Source organism: Loxodonta africana, chromosome 17 (assembly GCF_030014295.1).
Source record: "Loxodonta africana isolate mLoxAfr1 chromosome 17, mLoxAfr1.hap2, whole genome shotgun sequence".
Taxonomy (NCBI): Eukaryota; Metazoa; Chordata; class Mammalia; order Proboscidea; family Elephantidae; genus Loxodonta; species Loxodonta africana.
The window spans coordinates 8,493,638-8,514,870 of NC_087358.1; the positions used below are offsets into that span (position 1 = coordinate 8,493,638).

The 21,233-nt window shown below is 41.1% G+C and overlaps 1 non-coding gene across 1 annotated transcript; it reads right to left on the bottom strand.

Annotated features, from left to right (window-relative positions):
* Positions 1 to 12,320: 12,320 nt before the first annotated feature.
* On the bottom strand, positions 12,321 to 12,392 carry TRNAC-GCA (transfer RNA cysteine (anticodon GCA)). Its single transcript has one exon. It is a non-coding gene; the product is annotated as a tRNA-Cys (tRNA).
* Positions 12,393 to 21,233: the final 8,841 nt, after the last annotated feature.

The following is a 21,233-nucleotide window of genomic DNA, read 5'->3' on the forward strand; positions in this document are numbered from 1 at the left end:
GAAAGAGGGCGATAAGTGGGACTGAAAACAGGAAGTTTGATTTGAAGCCTCTGTAAGAAACTGCTACACCCTTAGACACCATCCCTTAACCTGGGCAAACCAACAATCGCTCCTTTTCCACACCAGGAGAATTTTAGGCTTTTCACTATGGAGAAGTTGAACCAGAAAGATTCTTGACTTAAGGATAATTAATACAATTAAAGGAAGAGTTAAACAAGGAAAACTTGAAGTCCTAAATGCTGGATGGCACCACTTGGCTCTGATAACACTGGAAGTTCATGCTTCCATTTCCTAGCTGAGTATTGCCATTCCTTCTCTAAGGAAATGGAAAAACAGCAATGACAGGTACGATTTATACAGCATGAGCTATGTTGTTGTTTGTTGCAGCCAAGTCGGCTCCGACTCATAGTGACCCTGTGTACAACAGAACAAAACATTGCCTGGTCACGCGCCATTCTCACAATCATTGTTACGTTCGAGCCCATTGCTGCAGCCACTGTGTCAATCCATCTTATTGAGGGTTTCCCTCTTTGTCACTGACCATGTACTTTACCAGGAGCCCTGGTGGTGCAGTGGTTAAGAGCTCAGCTGCTAACCAAAAAGTCGGCAATTTTAATCCACCAGCCGCTCCCTGGAAACCCTGTGAGGCAGTTCTACTCTGTCCCATAGGGTCACCATGAATCAGAATAGACTGGACAGCAATGGGTTTCTACTTCACTCAGCATAGTGTCCTTTCCTGGCGATTTGGTTTTTCCTGATGACAGGACCAAAGTAAGCAAGATGAAGTCTCACCATCCTCACTTCTAAGGAGATTCTGGCTGTATTTCTTCCAAGACTATTTGTTCATTCGTGTGTTGTACCAGGCTCCATTTTCATGGCTTTCTTTATGAACCCAGGCAGTCTGACTGTGGAGTCCATGTGCAGAACCACTACACCACACTGCCTCACACAAAAGGAGAGGCTATTCAGGATGCCACAACTGAGGAAATGCTCAGCCCACTTGGCCCCTAGGGATGTATGCAGAGTGTACAGACAGCTTCCTAGTGCCTTCCTCTTAAGGGTAGGCTGACAGCCATAGATAACAAGGTAATTGAGGGAAGCTTGTAATTGGAACCAGAGACTCCAAAACGAACAAATAAACGGGGAAAAAAAAGCATTCAGGGAAACACTGCAAGGAACATAAGAAAAACAAACACTATAATTAATACTCCCAGAAAGATAAGAGAAAACATTGCGTCTTTGAAACAGACCTGGAGGTTCTAAAGGAGTGAACACCCAAGGAACAAAAAGAGTTCTTGAATACTAACCCAGGAGGGCTTAGTGGGGTTATTCCAAATTCCTTCCTCTGGCTGACTATAATTTGATACCTGCTTCCGAGCAGGAAGTTGGGGCAACTCCTGGTGCCGTCTTTCAATTTATTCTAATTGTATGATATCGAGAAGAAAGGAAGAGGCTGGTAGTAGGATGTCAGAGTTATCTCCTAATTTCAGTGCAGGTGAAGCCGTCTTCTCTGAGTTTTGTTGTTTTGTCTGTGTTTCATAAGTTTCAGGGGAGTGGGTTTGCTATTTTTTTAGAGAGAGTCTAAAACACGAACTCTCTGTTTTCCTGTTCTCGTTTGCCTCTATGATTGCATGTTCTGTGTTTAATGATAACATAAAAAACACCTAGTTTGTTTTCCCTGATTAGCAAACATGCCCTTAACCTGAGCAGATCGCTTCCCTTTCTGAACATGCTTGCTGACGCCACATGAATGTTTCTGAATAAGTTTGTCTGAGGAATCACGATATCAACTGCAAACACTTGAAAAATAAAAAATATATGCAAAATACATTATGTATTTAGTCTGTATCTGTGCTTGTTGAACACAGGGATTTATGGAACAGAGGAAAGCATGTCTACAGAGTTGGGTACAAGGTATTGGTTTTAACTTTCATTTTTCAGGCAAACTATGACTAGCATCCGTTGAACTTGGTGGAAAGTACTGTGCTTCACCCTGGAGATATAAACATTGGTAATAAACAATTCCTCCTCTCAAAGATACCGCCATCTTGCAAACCGACGGCAATAATTCCTCTGTGCTTCTTAGATAATTTATGTTGTGGTGTATTTACTTGTCAAAAGTCAATAAACTGTTTATCCAGCCCTCTGTGCCATTATAGGCCATCAGCTGTATTCCAAGGCATTGAACGCAAAGGCTGAATACTAGAACCATAGCTAATTATCAAAATACCTCTCAACCAATAACCCTAAAAGGTGATCTAAGTCAGTAGTTGTCATGGATTGAATTGTGTCCCCCCAAAACATGTGTCAACTTGGTTAGGCCATGATTCCCAGTACTGTGTGGTTGTCCTCCATTTTGTGATTGTAATTTTTTGTTAAATAGGATTAAGGTGGGATTGTAACACCCTTACCCAAGTCACATCCCGGATCCAATGTAAAGGGAGTTTCCATGGGGTGTAACCTGCACCACCTTTTATCTCTCAAGAGACAAAAAGGAAAGGGAAGCAAGTAGAGCGGGGGGAGCCTCATACCAAGAAAGCAGCACCTGGAGCAGAGCACGTCCTTTGGATCTGGGGTCCCTGTGCTAGAGAAGCTCCTTCCACAGGGAGATTGATGACAAGGACCTTCCTCCAGAGACGACAGAGAGAGAAAGCTTTCCCCTGGAGCCGACACCCTGAATTCACACTTCTAGCCTACTAGACTGTGAGAGAATAAATTTCTCTTTGTTAAAGCCATCCACTTGCGGTATTTCTGTTAGAGCGGTAACTAGATAACCAAGACAGAAGTATACAGAAATATCCCAGGATGCTACTTGTATATGGTTAAATGCCCCCATTTATCGGTTAAAACCCACCGGAAAATACAGCTTTCAACATGACATACTTAGTATCATCCCAGGGCCCGAGCCAACATTATAATTACCTAAATCTTACACCAAGACAGACAAGAAAAAACCTAGATATGATCTACAAGTGATGCTCTCCGTATCAAACAACACACAAAATGTTCTCACAAAACATTTTCCAATTCACATTATCCACCTAAAATTTTACGGAAGAGTGTAATTTTTTTTCTTTAAACTCAAGGTAAGCTCAGACATAATTTATACTAAAGAATTAAAAATTAAGGCCAAAGTTTAAGCCCCTATTTAAATTTTAAGCACTGATGAGAGAATTCAGCTTTTGTGAGACTTTCTCCAACTACCCGGCTCAGAGCAGCCATCCCCACAACTTCGTGAACAGGTACAAAACCAGTGGCTCGGAGTGAAACCCGTCTCAGGTCGACCCCGTGTGTGCCAGGGGTGAACTCTCCTCCGTCGGCTTTTTTTTGGCGGTAGGTCACCACGCCTTTCTTCTGAGACACCGTTGGGTGGACTTGAACTGTCAACCTTTCAGTTGGCAGCCAACTTGCGCCACCCCGGAACTCCACAACTTCTAGAGATTTTCTTATTATGAAGTAGTTTTTGCACTTTATGTTACAGGATGTGGATTAATTTGCTTTGCCTCGTCTATGTGCTCTTTCTCCGCAGTGAGGTGATTAACTCCTCCAATGCACGGTCACATTTATTTATGTCCTTGGCTTCTAGCAATATTGTAGAAGGTATGATATCTGCAAAAAATATATTAATTTCTTTTAGGATGAAAAATGCAAGGCTTTTAATCTCAACTCTTATTTCCCCTATTTCTGGATATGGAAACTTCGTGCTAATTGAGTCTGCATTGCCTTTGAATATGAAGGAAAAGACTTCTGGTTCTGGCCACAAGCTAGGCTAAATCTGCGGTACAGCCCTCCAAATGAAACAGTGAAAATGCCTAAAGAAAATCTTTTTAGAAAGACCTTTTTAAAAATGCTGACTATTTGGTAAGAAATTAAATAACCCACAGAGGAAAAAGTAAATATAAAAGTGGGCATCCAGGAAGGTCAACAGTCAGCAGTCCCAGCCATTTCGCCACAGGTGCTTGTTAGCTGAAGTTTTCATATTTGTTTTGGGATAAGTAGGGTGATCACACATCCTGATTTGCCCAGAACAGAACTAGTTAATGCCTGTTCCCCTGGTGTAATTATTAATAGTACTATTTTTATTTTCACAAGTGTCTGAAATGATATATGGTCACCCTAAGCCTGAGAGATAGGGCGACAGAACTGAAGAGTGTAGAACTCATCAAAGATGGGTATTCTGATAGGAGACCCTTGCAAAAATCTGTAAGTCAGTGGCCTGTGCCCTCCCTGTTAGGGCCAGTGGTAAATAAGGGTGCCAAGCTGAAGAGGACAGCATGTAAAGTGGCCTGTCTTTACTTTGACACTAGGTGGAGAAAAAATAAATTTGCCCCAGAGAAATCACAGTCAGCATCAAATCCTAACACAAACTTGCAGCCCAAATTCATGTTACCTGTGTGTTTAAATTACAGCTTAAGCGGAGATTTGATTTTAAAGTGATTTCCAGATGCTATTTGGAATATTATCTTCTGTGTGTTAAGAAAAAAATCTTTGCTCACTAAGCAACTGTAAACCCTCTCTAAGGGAATGTAACTTTAGCCAAACTCTCAAAGCGTTTCTACTGATAAAATCCCATGAAAAATGTGTAAGCGTTAAGCTGACTTGGATCAGAGAATGAGAAGGTCTAACGTGCCCCTAAGCAGATTTTCAGATGAAGGTAAAAAAGAGAATTGGGGTGAGGGGAGCAATATTTAAAGAGATAATGATCAAGAATTTTCCAGAATTGTTGAAAACTCCCAAGCCTCCATGTTGGAAGCCCAAAAAATACCAAACAGGGTTAAAAAAAAAAAAAAAAAATTGACAATTAGACACATCACTGTGAAACCACAGATCATCAAATAAAGGAGATCTTAAAATCAGCCAAAATGATAAGTCACTTAGAAGGGAGCAGTAGCAAAACTGAAAGCTGACTTTTAAAATTGCAAAAATAGAATTCACAAGACAGTGGAATACCATCTTCAGTGTGTGAAGAGAATGTATTTGTTGACCTGAAGTCTATACCCAGAAAAAATTATCTCTGGGAAAATAAAAGAAAAATGATGGCTTTTGGGAAAAGAGAGACAGAAAGTTTACCACCAAAAGAAAATTCCAGGAAATGTGCTTCAGGAAGAAGAAAAACTGTGTCCAATGGGTAAGAGTCTTGGAAATGAGAAGAAATGGTTAAGGCAAAGATACATGTAATTTTCTAGATAAACCTGAACAAACATTGGCTGTGTGAAACAACGATGGCAATGCCCAATTTGTAGATTTTGAAACCGATGTAGAATTAGAAGACTGAGAAATATTAGCCTTTACTTTGGGAGGGAGGAGATTGTAATTAGTACAAGAAGGCTTTGTATTGTTTGGCAGGAGGGTAAAGACAGTGAATAACTTTAAACCAAAAAACCAAACCAAGCTTCTTGTCATAGAGTCGGCTTGGACTCACGGCGCCCCATATGTTACAGAGTAGAACTGGGCCATAGGGTTTTCTTGGCTATAATCTTAACAGACTCATTGTGACCCTACAGGACAGAGTAGAACTGCCCCATAGGGTTTCCAAGGAGCACCTGGTGGATATGAACAGCCCACCTTTTGATTGGCAACCGTAGCTCTTAACCACTACACCACTATGAGTCAGAATAGACTCAACAGCAGCGGGTTTTGTTTTTTAATCTTAAAGGAAGTAGACCCTCGAGACTTTCTTCTGCAGCGGTGCTAGGTGGGTTCCAACCTCCAACCTGTAGGTTAATGCAAACCATTTGCATCACCTTTTGTTGTTGTGTGCCTTTGAGTCAATTCTGTCTTATAGCGACCCTATATGACACAGTAGAACTGCCCCATAGGGCCTCCTAGGCTGTAATCTTTACAGGAGCAGACTGCCAAGTCTTTTCTCTTACAGAGCCGCTGGTGGGTTCAGTCAGCAGCCAAGGGCATAATAACCATTGTACCACCAGGGACCTTGAATAACTTAAGATTGTTTTAAATTGCGGTATTAAAGCATCAAGGAAAGCCTCTAAAAGAATAAACTTAGAGAATTTAAAGTTCAAGAATGAAAGGAAAATGTGTAAAACAAGTAAAAGAAAACACAGGAGGAGCAGCCCTGAGTGGTGGGGTCAATGAAAACTTGTGCTGTCCCTGAACCATGGTCTAGAAACTGCCTCAAGGTCCTAAAACACAGTGGTGTCACTAGTGGGGTGCAAGGTGTTCAGACCACATCGGGTGACGCTGTCAGAAGGGGTGACACCAAAATGACTGTCTATAAAATTTTCTTGCAGTGTTTCAGCAGGGATTTATTATTTTTTATAAAAATATCCCTATAGTTATAACAACAACAAATTTTTGGAAGCCCAGCTTACATATATCAATATGCTTACAAGGCTAGAACTCTACGCTAATTTACTTTTTGAACCTTCAAAGCACTCCAGTCGAGCTGTCATTACTTCATTACTACAGTTATAATGACATTTCAAATACATGGATTCGTCTCTACAGCGCTACCAGTAAGTGTTTGTATTGTTGCCTGTGTTTTTACAGTTGCTGATTTTGTCAGATTTTCTGGTGTTTTAGCTACAATATTGTAGTAATTAGCATGTGAGAGTGATACCATGAGTTACCTCACCGGGTGACACCAACCCTAGAGACACCATTGCTAAAGTAAAATAATCATTTATGTTACCTGATAACGTTTCTCTTCCTTCAGGGACAACAGTCCTTCACTGACTGCTGTGTGTTGTCTGGAAACCACTTTCTCCCCTATATATGTTGTTTAAGTGGGAACATAATTTCTGTCCCTGTTACTCTATGCTTTCCAGAAACAAGTTGTTGTTAGGTACCATCCAGTTGATTCCGACTCACAGTGACCCTATGTACAACAGAAGGAAATACTGCCCAGTCCTGTGCCATGCTCATAATCATTGTCGTGCTTGAGCCCATTGTTGCAGCCATGATGTCAATCCATCTTGTTGAAGGTCTTCCTCTTTTCCACTGACTCTCTACCAAGCATGATGCCCTTCTCCAGGGATTGGTCCCTCCTGATAACATGTCCGAAGTATGTAAGATGCAGTCTCGCCATCCTTGCTTGCAAGGAGAATTCTTGAAGTGCCAAGGCACAAAGTTTAAAAGGCAGAAATATGACAAATCTTCCTAAGGACAAGAATAATTAAGACACTTGGAAAGAAAATAGGTAGAGGCGATCAATCCCTATTACAAAGCTATGTGGATTACAACAGTATAGTGTTAGCTCTATAAATAAAATAATGTAACATAGTAAAACACCTAGAAATGATCCTCACATATATGAGAAATTGACTTATGACAGAATAGTCATTACAGATGTGTGCATAAAGGATTGGTTAAGCAATATGTGGTGTTGGGAAAATTGACCTTTCATATGGAAGTGAGGATTCCATTGTCACACCTGACACAAAATTAATTCTGGGAGAATCAATGACCTAAATGTTGTATTACACACTATTGTTAAAAGACATTAACTCCAAAGCTTTGGTGTCTCATCCTAATAGAGATTTACTACTCATTTTTCAAAGTGCAGTGTAGGTGATCCAGGTCAGATACAGCTTCTTTCCACACAGTGATTCAGGAATCCAAACTCCCTTCAACTCAAGGTTCCTTCACCCCCTCAGGGCTTGATGTCTTCTGCACTTTGAAGAAGAGAAAACAAGGGTAGAGAAGTCACACCCTTTTCTTAGCCACCTTGCCCACTTTCCACTGGCAATGACGGGTCACAGTTATCCCCATTAGGTCTGATTATAGAGCCTCAGAATCTGGCTATTTAGGAAATTAGAGGCCAATTATGTGGTCAGTCCAACCCCAATACATGAAGGCAGAGCAGATTAAAGATAACTGCAATATAAAAGTTTGTTCGGAAGAAGGAAAGAACGGGAGTTAGGTGCCCTTGAGTCAGTTCCAACTCATAGTGACCCTATGTACAACAGAAGGAAACACTGCCTGGTCCGATGTTATCCTCACAATCGTTGCTATCTTTGAGCCCACTATTGCAGCCACTTGATCAGTCCATCTCGTCGAAGGTCTTCCTCTTTTTCACTGACCCTCTACTTTACCAAGCATGATGTCTTCTCCAGGGACTGATCCCTCCTGACAACATGTCCAAAGTATGTAGGATGCAGTCTTGCCATCTCTGCTTCTAAGGAGCATTCTAGTTGCACTTCTTCCAGGACAGACTTGTTCCTTCTTTTGGTAGTCTATGGTATATTCAATATTCTTTGCAAACACCATGATTCAAATGCATCAATTCTTCTTTGATCTTTCTTGTTATTTTAACAGTCTTAGAAAATTTGCAACCTGAACATATACGTATTATGAAGATCTTTTTTTTCTGGCTGCAGAGGAATGTCTGTGATTAGACTTGATTCTGTGGTCTAGGAGGAACTCCCTTTCCATTGTTTTCAACTTTCTAGAAGGCTCTTTGTTATTCATTATCATCTAAGGCAGTGGTTCTCAAGTTTTCACCAGCATCAGAATCAACTGGAGGACTGGTTAAATCACGGAGCGCTCAGTCCCGCCACAGAGTTTCTGGTAGAGTAAGTCTGGAGTGGGGCCTGATGATTTGTGTTTCTAACAAGTTCCTGGTTGATGCTGATGGTAATACTAAGGGAACCAGACCGAGAGAGCTACTGCTCTAAGTCTCTATCTGAAATGAGTTTGCAAGAGTAAGCCCTCTGTTATGGATTGAATTGTGTCTCCCAAAAAGATTTGTTGAAGTACAACAAATGTGATCTTGTTTGGGTCTTTAAAGATGTTATCAGTTAGGTTAATATGAGATCATACTAGAATAGGATGAGTCTTAATCCTAAATGACAAAACCAAACAACCAAACCAGTTGCCTTTGAGTCGATTCTGACTCATAGTGACAGAGTAGAACTGCCCTGTAGGGTTTCCAAGGATGGGCTGGTGGATTCAAACCGCCATCAGGGCTCGCCTAAATGACACGTGCCCTTATAACGGAGGAGAAAATACGTAGAGACAAGGAGACGGAGGAAGGATGATCATGTCATGAAAGAGGCGGATGCAGCTGCAAGCCAAGGAATGCCAAGGATTACCGGGAGCCAAGGAAGCTGGGAGAGAGGCACGGAACAGTTCTTTCTCAATGACCTCAGAAGGAATCAACTTGGCCAGTACCCTGATTTGAACTTCTAGACTTGAGAAATCTGAGACAACAGCTTTCTGTTCTTTGTAAGGCACGCTATTTGTGGTATTTTGTTTAGCCTTAGGAAACTAAGACACTCTTCTTGAAGGGGTTTCCATTTTCACTGCCAACCTGATAGTACAAGTTTGGAGGCATGAGGGCTATTTTATAGTCATTGGCTTTTTAAAGCCAGAATAGTGATTTATTTAGCAATAAAATTCCCACAGAAACTTAATAGGCTTTGGATCTGTTTGCTTCCAGTAAATCCCAGGTATGGATAGCCACATAAAATCATTCCTAACTCGCAGTTCTCAGTCTGATCCACTTCTTTGCTTTCTGCTCCCCTCCCCCGCCCTCACCTCTTTCAATGTAATGCCAGGTACCTGGAGGTTATGGGATGCAGGTACTTTGAGTTAGGAGAAAACAGCCTTAATCTGATCTTTGCCCCAGGGCTCAGTTTGTTTGTAATTGAGAATTCCTAGTGGTCTTTTGGAAACCCAAGAGTAGTGGTTAGGAGCTGTTAACCAAAAGGTCACCAGTTCGAATCCACCAGATGCTCCTTGGAATCCATATGGGGCAGTTCTACTCTGCCCTATAGGGTCACTTTGAGTTGGAATCAACTTGAAGGCAAAGCTTTTTTTTTTTAATTGGACTTTTGGAAACCCTGGTGGCACAGTGGTTGAGTGCGGCTGCTAACCAAAAGGTCAGCAGTTTGAATCCACTAATCGCTCCTTAGAAACCCTATGGGCAGTTCTACTCTGTCCTATAGGGTTGCTATGGGTCAGAATCCACTCCACCCAATGGGTTTGGTTGTTATTTTTGTTTTTTGCTACATAGTAGAACTGTTTTGGGTTTGCTCCCCTTAACACTTCTTCCTCTTCCTTGCGCTTGTATCTTTTTCTTTTCTGCCTGACATCCAATGGCTATATCAATGCCACATATTTTGAAGTTTGGTAAGGCAGCTTCTCACCTCAAGGTACCAATTTCTATACTGATCAGGGTAATATTGGCTGTATGAAGCAAAAGACCACCAAGATATAATGGCCAACACAATGGAAGTCCTTTTCTTTCTCAGGTGACTGCCCAGTGAAAGTGTTCCTGATTGGCAGGCTGCACAGTGCAAGCACCTACGATCTTTCACCTTGTGGCTTCATCACATCCTATGATTCTAGGATCTTTGCATCTTTGAGGATGAGGAAAGAGTAAAGACAGTTTACATTTCTTATGTAAGTATCGCATCTCTTCTACTCACATTTCATTGTCAAGAAATAGTCATATGTCCCTATCTAGATGCAAAAAAAAAACATTGCCATCGAGTCAATTCCAACTTATAGCGATCCTGTATGACAGAGTTGAACTGCCCTGTAGGGTTTCCAAGGAGTAGCTGGTGGATTTGAACTGCCGACCTTTTGGTTGGCAGCCAAATGCTTACCCACTGATGCAAAAGAGGCTTAACAAATTGTTGGCTGTGCAGCTACTTCTCAGAAACAGCTCTGTCTTCTGATAAGACCCAGCCCAGTGCCATCGAGTCGATTCCGACTCATAGTGACCCTTTAGGACAGAGTAGAACTGCCCCACAAAGTTTGCAAGGAGCACCTGGCAGATTCGAACTGCTGACCCTTTGGTTAGTAGCCGTAGCACTTAACCACTACACCACCATAGAGGGAGCTTAGGTTTTGGTGGAGAGTTAGTGGACAGTTGATCTTTTTTTGACACAAATGTAAAAGACAATTCAGTAACACTTTAGAAGATGACACGAGAAACTATCTTTAGGAATCTGGCGAGGAAATTAGTTTTTAAAGACACGAAAAACAAACACTTTAAATAAAAATTATTGATAAATTCAACTACATTAAATATTATGAGCTTCTATTCATCAAATTTGGAGCCCTGGTGGCACAGTAGTTAAGAGATAATGGCTGCTAACCAAACGGTCAGCAGTTCAAACCCACCAGGTGCTCCTTGGAAACCCTGTGGAGCAGTTCTACTTTGTCCTTACAGGGTCGCTATGAGTTGGAGTCTACTCGATGGCAATGGTTTGGTTTTGGCTTTTCTATTCATCCAATTATACCGTAGAGACAAGACTCAAACTGGGAAAGGGTATTTGCAATATAAACAGCTGACTCTACATATTGAAAATGTATAAAGAATTCATTCAAGTGAATAAAAAAGACAAACAGTCCAGCTGGAAAAAAAAGGTAAAAAATCATGATAGTCGTTTCCCAGGAGAAGAATCAAAAATGGCTCACTGATATATAGAAAGCTGCTCAAAATCATTAGAATTTAGGAAAATGTAAAACTGATCTGTAATGTGATGGCATTTCACATCCATCAGATTGGAAAATATTTAAAAGTGGGATAATAGCAAGTATCAGTAAGAATGTAGGTCAACGGGATCTCTCTTACAGTGCTGTTAAAAACGAGGTGCCATTGAGTCAATTCTACCTCACGGTGACTCCACGGGTGTCAGAGTAGGACCGTGCTCCATGGGGCTTTCAGTGGCTGATTTTTAGGAACTGCATCACCCGACCTTTCTTCCCAGGTGCTCCTGTGTGGACTGGAACCTCCAAACTTTTCAGTTAGCAATCAGATGGTTAACAGTTTGCTCCACCCAGGAGCTCTGCAGTGCTATTGGAAAAGAACACTTACACAACCACTCTGGAAACCAGTTTGGCTTTACATCATAAAGGTTGTTTTGTTTTGTTTGTTTCTCTCTCATTATTCTGTAAGAATTCTGGAAACAAAGGTTTTGGTGGTGACACCTTAGCTGTGTTGAATTCATTTTGTAACATATTATGCTGCTTCCTCATTGTGCCTGTTGTTGTTGTTAGGTGCTGTCAAGTCGGTTCTGACTCATAACAACCCTTTAGGATAGAGGAGAACTGCCCCATAGCGTTTCCAAGAAGTGGCTGGTGGATTTGAACTGCTGACCTTTTGGTTAATGGCCGAGCTCTTAACCACTATGCCACTAAAAAAAAAAAAAAATGCCACTAGGGCTCCAAAAATTAAATTCATTGCCCTCTAGTTGATTCTGATTTCTAGCCACCCTATATATAAGAGAGAGTAGAATTCACAGATTTTCCAAGGAGTGTCTCGTGGATTCGAACTGCTGACCTTTTGGTTAGCAGCCACTGCTCTTAACCACTGTGCCACCCGGGCTCCAAAATAAAAAGTACCAGAAAGGGGGCACCCAGATTTGAACTGGGGACCTCTTGATCTGCAGTCAAATGCTCTACCCCTCAGCTATATCCCCACGGCTGTTATAGGGCCACTATGAGTCTGAATCAACTCGATGGCAATGGGTTTGGTTTTTTTCACTGTGCCTGTATATTTAGAATTGCTCCTTTTTTCCATTAAAGAGTAAGTTGTGGATAAGATCACCTCTTAGGTTAATGTGAAATACCAGTTTTGAACACATCCAGCCCATTATTTTAATCTTTTGAGGGTGGTGGAAAAGGGAGGGAGAGAACAAAGCAATGAAATCTTTTCATTCCAAAGGCCTTGCATTCCAGCCCCTCGTCCTCCAGAGGAAATCAGGGGTGAAGCACGCCTTCTGTTTATGTCAGTGGGGTTAATGGAGAAGAGTTGGTGTCACTTCCAGTAATTACCAGCAAGCAACATTTACGGAGGGCACAACGAGGGACTGGCAGCTGTACCCAAATAAACCTACATCTGACTCGCAGCCACAGCTGTTCCTTCTCAGGACGTATTTTTCAGATCACCTTGGCTGTCTGAACACCCAGGTATGGATATAGCCTGCTTTCGACAGAGCATGTTAGACTTGAAGATAGGAAGAAGGGGCTCACGAAAAACCGTATGAATCTACTCGCTGGCCTGAAAAATAGGACACAACTCATTTGATATTTCTCTGAGGCGTGCATTTTGAAACTTCATTTTCCAGGAGTCAGAATTTAAGGCTAGAAATAGGCTCAACTCTGTTCACTTTAAAACCGAAATAACAAATTATTACAATAAACTATAAGACCCCCACTGCGGTCTAGTCGATTCTGACCCCTAGCAACCGCATAGGGTTTCTGAGGCTGTAAATCTCCACCGAAGCAGACTGCCGCATCGTTCCTCCGGGGAGCCGAGGGTGGTTTTGAACCTCCGACCTTTCAGTTAGCCATCTATCGCTTTAACCACTGCTCCACCAGGGCTCCTTATAAAATATAAAATGTACCCTAAATGAGACAAAATTTCAAATAGCCCAATGTTAGGGAATAGGGAAAAAGAGGTATAAGCATGGTGAAAGCAGAGGTTTGCAGGTGTCTTTGTGGAAGGCGAAGTGAAGTGTCCCCAGGTTCCCCTCCTTCAGCAAAAGCTCTCCAGAAGCCACTGTGAACACTACACTGAGTGCACAGCAAACACACAAACACACCAAAACCGTTGCCTTCGAGTCCACTCCAGAGCATTTTCAATGGCCCTTACATTTCAGGTGTAGATTTCCAGGCCCTTCTTCTAAGGTACCCCTGGGTGGATTTGAACCGCCGCCTTTTGGCTGGTATCTGAGCTCTTCACCATTTTCGCCACCTAGGGACTCCAGGTGCAGCCACCTCCTCTTCTTCCCCCCTTAGGCAAAATTTTGCTCCTCAGTTGTACATTACTTTGACTTGAATGCCAAAGAACAAAACAAAATAAAAACAACCACTAGAGGGCACAGAAAAGCTTATTAGAAATAAAAATGCCTCTGAGAAAACCATGGGTTCCTAAAGGAATGAAAACCCTGAAATGCTGTCTTGGCCACATTCAGCTGGGAAAGGCACAGTGAGGATGCTTGTTTACACAGTCTCCTTTCTAGGAAACACACGTCTCCTTTAGAAAACGATCTACACTGGCAAGATCAGTCAATGGGCTTGTTTTCCCACTGTTGTGGAATAATTTCTAAGCTACCTTTCAATGCAGCCCCAGAGATCAGTTTTTATTTTAATTTTCCATCCAGAAGATCCTTTGTAAAAATTAACATGTTGTAAAAATTAACATGGTAGCTATTAGAAATTACCAAAAAAAAAAAAAAAGCAACACTTTCCTAACTTCCTCCGCTTAGAACAGATGCCAAGGGAGCCCTGAACCAGAAGAGACGGTAAAGTGTAGTGTGTGAAGGTCTCATTTGGGAGGTAGCAGGATTCTCTGCCTCAGGAATCTGATTTTGCCCTGGGCTTATTGGGATGCAGGGCTGATGGCTAAATTGAGTCAACTTGGCTAGGCTATTTAATCGAACACTAATCTTTTTTCTGTGAAAGTATTTTGTAGATGTGGCTAACATCTACAACCAGTTGACTTGAAGCAAACGACATTACCCTAGATAACATGGGTGGGCCTTATCCAATCAGTTGAAGGCCTTAACAGCAAACACAGAGGTTTCCCAGAGAAAAAATTCAACGCTGCAATGACAAATCCTGCCTAGCCTCTAGCTGACCAGCCTGACCTACAGATTTCAGACTCAAAACCACAACACCAGCCCCCCCATATATATACACACACATGTACGTATATATGAACTCGTTGCCATCTAGTCTATCGCAACTCAAACAACCCTATAGGACAGATAGAACTGCCCCATAGAGTTTCCAGGGAGTGCCTGGTGGATTTGAACTGCTGACCTTTTGGTTAGCAGTCATAGCACTTAACCACTACACCACCAGGGTTTCCATATATACATAGCTTTTGTTGGCTCCTGTCAAGTCTGTTCCTGACTCATGGCAACACATGGCAACAGAAGGGAATGAAAAGTGCTGCCTGGTCCTGCACCATCCCCACGATCACTTGTGAATATCTGTTCGGCGTCATGGCAAAACGCAATCCTTCGCTGACAGACGATTGATGGCTGTGCATGAGATACATTGGCTGGGAATCGAACCTAGATCTTTAGCGTGGAAGGGGAGAATTCTATCACTGAGCTACCACTGGATCACCCCCTGTAATCTCCTGATGCATAAGGCAAAGACCGTGTGGCTAGCTAGCCCAGTGATTAATTCCACTGAGTGGTTTATAGACCTTGTTTGCATTGTTGCAGAGGGTTGTTGTGGTCTTCGTTTAGTGGTCTTCGTTTCACATATGTGTATCTCTCTACAGAATGAGAGAAATGCATATCAACTTTAGAGTCCTGCTTCTTGACAAAAGGGAATTGCTAGGATCACACTATGACTTCCCTTGCCAACAACGTTCCCCCTGTGTCTGCTGAGGTACAAAATATCTCCATGTTACACAAAACCCCCGTGAGCTACAAGCTTACTCACATAAGCAGTGATGCATAAAGAAAAAAATAACCTAGCCCGAGGCGGCACCTGCCTGTTGAGGTGTGAAGGAGAGGATGTGGGCTGGAGAGGAAGTGCTTAGGGAAGTTGTTGCTATTCCAACAGATAAGCATTAGTTTGAAACCTGCAGGAAGAATGGAAGTCAAGGGAGAAATTGTTAAGAAAGAGTAAAAAATTATCTCCTGAGCTATTTGGTTAAGTGGAGCTTGTGGCAGCTTAGAGAAAAATGGGGATGAAAAATGAACAAAAGGGAATAACTTTATTATCAAGTATATGTTTAAAAAGTTCTAACGTGGAAGCTGTTCTTAATTTTTGTCTCTGGAAATAAGGAACGTGGATGCAAGACAGGTGGAAACTTTTAGATGAATCTCTCATCTCCAACGACAGGCACAGTTTTAAAACCAAAGACTTAAATGGAGTCTCACCTAAATTCCCTTGGGTGTCAAAGCTATCCCAAGTGAGCAGAAACCATGAGGATGATCTCTTTTCAAGATAGTGCTCACCTAAAAAGGCAGTCTTTGTGCTTAATTTTTTACTTTGTGTTTGGCGTGTAGTAATACAGAGACATTTCCTTAGTCATGTTCACTCTACCGATGGGTCCATTAAACGTATTCTTCATTCCTGTTGGTGTTTTTGGTTTATAGTACTTGCTTTTAACTCTTTCTTAGGGCTTCCATCTCTCTCCTTGTAGCTCATTTGTTCTTCCATATCGTCCATTAGAGTCCTATCTTAGTATAAGTTCTGCAGAAAAAGAGAACCAGTAACAGAATATACATGTATTCATATATATTTATATGGAGGGAGAGACGGATTTTAAGTAACTGGTTCACACAACCGTGGGGGTGGGCAGTCTTATGTCTGAAGTTGGTAGGCCAGGAGGTAGGCTGAAAATTCTGGCAGGATATCTATTTACAGTCTTGAGGCGGAACCCTTCTGCCTTCGGGAGAACTTGTTTTTCTGCTCTTAAGGCCATCGCCTTCTTGGAGAAGTCCCACCCACACCATGAGAGGTAATCTTCTTTACTTAAGGTCAACTGGTTTAAATGTTAAGCACATGTAAATACCGTTATAGCAACATCTAGACTGGTGTTTGGACAAATCACTGAGCACCATAGTCTAGCCAAGTTGACACATAAGGTTAACTATCACAGGTCCTTAGCATATCGATCATATTTATTCTAAATTCTAAGCCCAATAATTCCAAAGTCTCTGCCATATCTGAGTCTGTTCTGATGCTTGCCCTGTTTCTTCAGACTGCATTTTGACTTTTAGCATGCTTGTAATTTTTTTGTTGAAAGCTGGATATGATGTAAGTGGTTAAGGAGCCAAGGTATATGGGACTTTGGTGTGAGGTTTTATGATTTTCTGGCTAGGAGTTAGACAGTGTTTAATTTTTTCTCTGGCTGTAGGTGTCAGAGGCTAACATTTCCTCGAGCGTCCTTGTTTTTGTCTACCTTGCTGTCTTTAGGTTTCCCTGGAAGCTCCTTAAATAAGGTCTGAATCTTGTAGTTCTCTTCATCTGTAAATTCCTATTATTGCACAGGAGCCCAATCCATGGGGTAGTAAGATGTGAGGAGAGGGGGAGCGTTCTATGATCCTATGATTAGGTTTGTCTTTTAGTGAGCTGGTGGCCCTGGGCTCTGAACTGAACAAGTGCTTCTCAGCTTTATTTTTTTAATCCCTTAGGTGAGACAGTAAGATTAGAGGGGCTGGAGCTGGCTATTCCTCTTCTCCCAAGTTGCTTAGACTCTTGTAAAACCCATGTTGTTTAGGCTTTGGTAAAATAGTTTCTCTTGAGGACAGGAAGTTGTTAAGGAGAGAAAATACCCTATATCTCAAAATGGTTACTTTCCCCTCACCCTGCCAGAAGCTCGAGGGGACTTTTCTATGATCTTCACAGTGAGAAACTGGTGGGGCTCTTGGATAAGACTTATGGAGGTGTAGCACTCTGCCTAAGCCTGGACCTCCAGGAGATTTTCTCTCTTGAGCTAGTTCATGTTCAGTGTCCAGCAATTAGTCAATTATGCTTTTTAAGTATTATGTTGCATGCTGGGTTCAGCAGTGGTTTCCAGTCCTGGTAAACTGGGATTTTCTTCATCTAAAAAAAAAAAGTTTTTTTCTGCCTGTATCATGTTTGGTAAAGTAGACGGTCAGCAAAAACGAGGAAGACCTTCGACAAAATGGATTGACACAAGTTGGCTCAAGCATAACAACGATTGTGAGTATGGCATAGGTGTGGGCAGTATTTTTCTCTGTTGTACATAGGGTCACTATGAGTCGGAAATGACTCGACAGCACCTAACAACAACAATGACCTGCATCTCCAGGTTGGGGTCAGTGGTTTGCCCTGTGGCCTCAATTCTATGATGAATCTAACAGGAGTTACCAATTTTCAGCTTTTTTTTTTTTTTCTTGTGAAGATGGGAGTGGTGACTTTCATGCTCTTTACAGGTGACACCAGATTGTGGAGACACTTTAAATCAGACTTAAGTATGAGGAACTATCAAAAGTATAATAATATTAATGACGATAATGATTATGTTGATGGAGATGATGATAGAAAACTCTATAGTGCTTTGTTATTTAATTCTCACTTCTTCCTTTTCCTTTTCTAAACCTTTCCTTATACCAAATGATTGTATGAAATTTGCTGTCACCAAGAATTTCAGATACATCTTGTAAGATTGATGGCATGTAGTGTTGTCTTTCTCTTAAGGTAAGTTTTCCTCCCATTAATCATTTTTACATAGAACTCCAATTGATTGAATCTAAAGAAACTCTTCAACTGGAAAAGACCGAGGGCCCATGTGGCACTGGTTTTATTGGCATAATTGATCTACTGACTCCCAATAAAACATTTTAACAACATTATATTTAGTCAAATCATGTGCATTCAGGCCTTCTACTTGCCATTTGTCTGAGAATTAGCCTCAAATTTTCTAATTATTTCTTTCAGGTAATCCTTTAGAAAGGAGTCCTAGTGGTGCCAAGAGTTAAGCACTCGGCTGCTACCTGAAAGGTTGGCACTTTGAACCCACCCAGTGATTTCGAAGGTGAAAGACCTGGCGATTTGCTCCCCTAAAGATTACAACCTGGAAAACCCTATGAGGCAGTTCTACTATGTCATGTGGGGCACCTAACAACAACAACAGCAATCCTTTAGAACACGATTCTCAGAGTGTGATTCCTAGAGGTCCCCAAGATCCTTTTAGGGGGTCCATGAAGTCAAAACTATTTTCATGACATTACTAAGATGTTATTTGCCTTTTTCCCTGTTTGACCTTTGCCCTGATGGTACAAAAATAATGGTGCCTGTAACTGCTCGTGCTTTAACACAAAGCAAAGAGTGTCAGGAAACTGTACTGATGGCTGACACATTCTTCACCTCTGTGAACTTGCAGGAAAAAAGAAAATTCTAGTTTCACTCAAAATGTTCTTGATGAAGCAGTGAGATTTGTTATTATTATTTTTTTTGAATCTTCACTCCTAATAGCACATTTTAAAAATATTCTGTGTGCCAAAATGGGAAGTCTACATGACACATTTCTGCATACAGAAATACATAGCTGTTGTTATGGACTGAATTGTGTCCCTCTCCCAAAATGTGCGTTGTAAACCCTAACCCCCATACCTGTGGTTATAATCCAGTGTGGCAATGGTTTTCTTTGTTATATTAATGTGGCTGTATTAGTGCAGGGTATGTCTTAAGTCAGCCTGTTATAGATATAAAAAAGCAGATTAGGCAAGGAAGCACAGATGAGGGAAGATAGATGCCACACCAAATGAGATCTCCAAGGAACCAAGAAACAGAAGCTGGACAGAGACAGGAACCTTCCCCATGGGCAAATTATCTCCAAAGCAAGGTAAACATGAGTTTACTTGTGCTTACTTACTAATCTCTAATGAACAATCTCACAAGGGTTTCACCACTAAGTGAGTACAAGTAAGCCTGTGCTTACCTTGCTTCCTGGGTCATCCGCCTCTGTCAGGGATTGTAAATTTGAAAAGAAGCTTTAATTCTGTAGGAAGGTACTGTAGGGTTGAAAGAGAGACAAATGCCAAGCACACCCAGAAGTAGAATCTTTGATATGGTAAAAAAAAAAAACAGATTAGTTAGTAAATATGAGTAAGCTTGTGCTTACCTTCTTTATTGGATAATCCACCCCTGATCTCCCAGAGCCAACAGAGAGAGAAAGCCTTCCCCTAGAGCTGGTGCTCTGAATTTGGGCTTCTAATCTCCTAAACTAAGAGTAAATAAATTTTGTTAAAACCACTCACTTGTGGTATTTCTGTTATGGCAGCACTAGATAACTTGTGGAAAAAGTACGCAATTGTTTGAGTTGCAAAATGAACTAGCTGCTTTTTCCTGAAACACCATTTTTACTTGAAAAATGATTGACAGACAAACTATAATTATTCAGACTTTGGTATTTGGCAGACATTTTCTGAAAATCGGCAATATATGTCTGCCATTTCAAAGACAGCAATTCATAATATTTGTTTCCAATGATAAAGTTCAAGCTTTCACATGAAAATTAGAATTGTGAAAAACTTTATCCGTCACCATGAGTTTGATAGCTTCCCAATTCTCAATGACTTTTCTGGTGAGACTGGTGCTCATATAAATAAACGGTAGATTTTGATATTAAATAATGAAATGTGTCAATATTTGGAAGCTCTGCATAACTGAGTGAACCTATATTTTCCAAAATAGCCAATGCATGATGTTACAAAATCAAGCATGGGTAAAGGATCTATTCCAAGTGAAGATAGATCAATGGCTTTTAATTTAACATGTATGAAAAGTTCAGTGATATGGTTTCAGATTTCACATTGCAACTAACTATTAAGAAACTATCACTTGTTGAGTTTTGGTGTAGTATCAAAGAAGAATGCCCACAATTATCTGCAAAGTCTCTAAAATACTCTCTTCTGTTTCAACTGCATACCTGTGTGAGGCTGGATTTTCTTTATTTATTTCAACCAAAACAACATATCACAAAGGGCTGAGTGAGAACCTATTTGTCTTTTTTTAAGCTAGGCATTAAAAAAACAAAAAACCCACTGCCGTTGAGTTGATTCCAACTCATAGCAACACTATAGGACAGAGTAAAACTGCCCTATAGAGTTTCCAAGGAGCACCTGGAGGATTTGAACTGCCAACCTCTTGGTTAGCAGCCATGGCACTTAACCACTACGCCACCAGGGTTTCCAGGCATTAAAGAGATTTGCAAAAAAAAATGTAAAACAATGCGACTCTTCTCACTACTATATTTTGTTTATGCGACTCTTCTCGCTACTATATTTTGTTTTGGTGAATATAATTATGTTTTGTAAACATGTTATTTATGTTAGCATGTATGTGTTTATTATTCCCATTTTAAATTAATAAATAAAAATTTAAAATTTTTTGTCATAGTTTCTAATATGCCACATATTGATAGCTATAATTCACATATATCAAAGCTCTTTTGAGTTCTTAATCATTTTTTCATGAGGGTAAGGTCCTGGGCCCAGAAAGTTTGAGAACCTCCGCCTTAGACATCAGGCTTGAGTGGCCCAACCTCTACGCTTCACCGTGACAGAGGTACCATTCTGCAGTGCTGGGACCAGGGCTGGAGTCTAAGACCTGAGTCTGATCATGGCTCACCCATTTACAAGCTCTGTGATCTCAGATAAGTGACTTAGCATTCCTGAGCCCTCAATCCCTTCACCTGCAAAATGGAGACAATAATAACTAATTCTGAGGATGTTAGGAAGCTTACATGAGTTGCCCCAGGTAAGGTTCTTAGCCTAGTGTCTGGACTATGGTCAGTGGCCACTGAATCAGTTCCAGCCCAT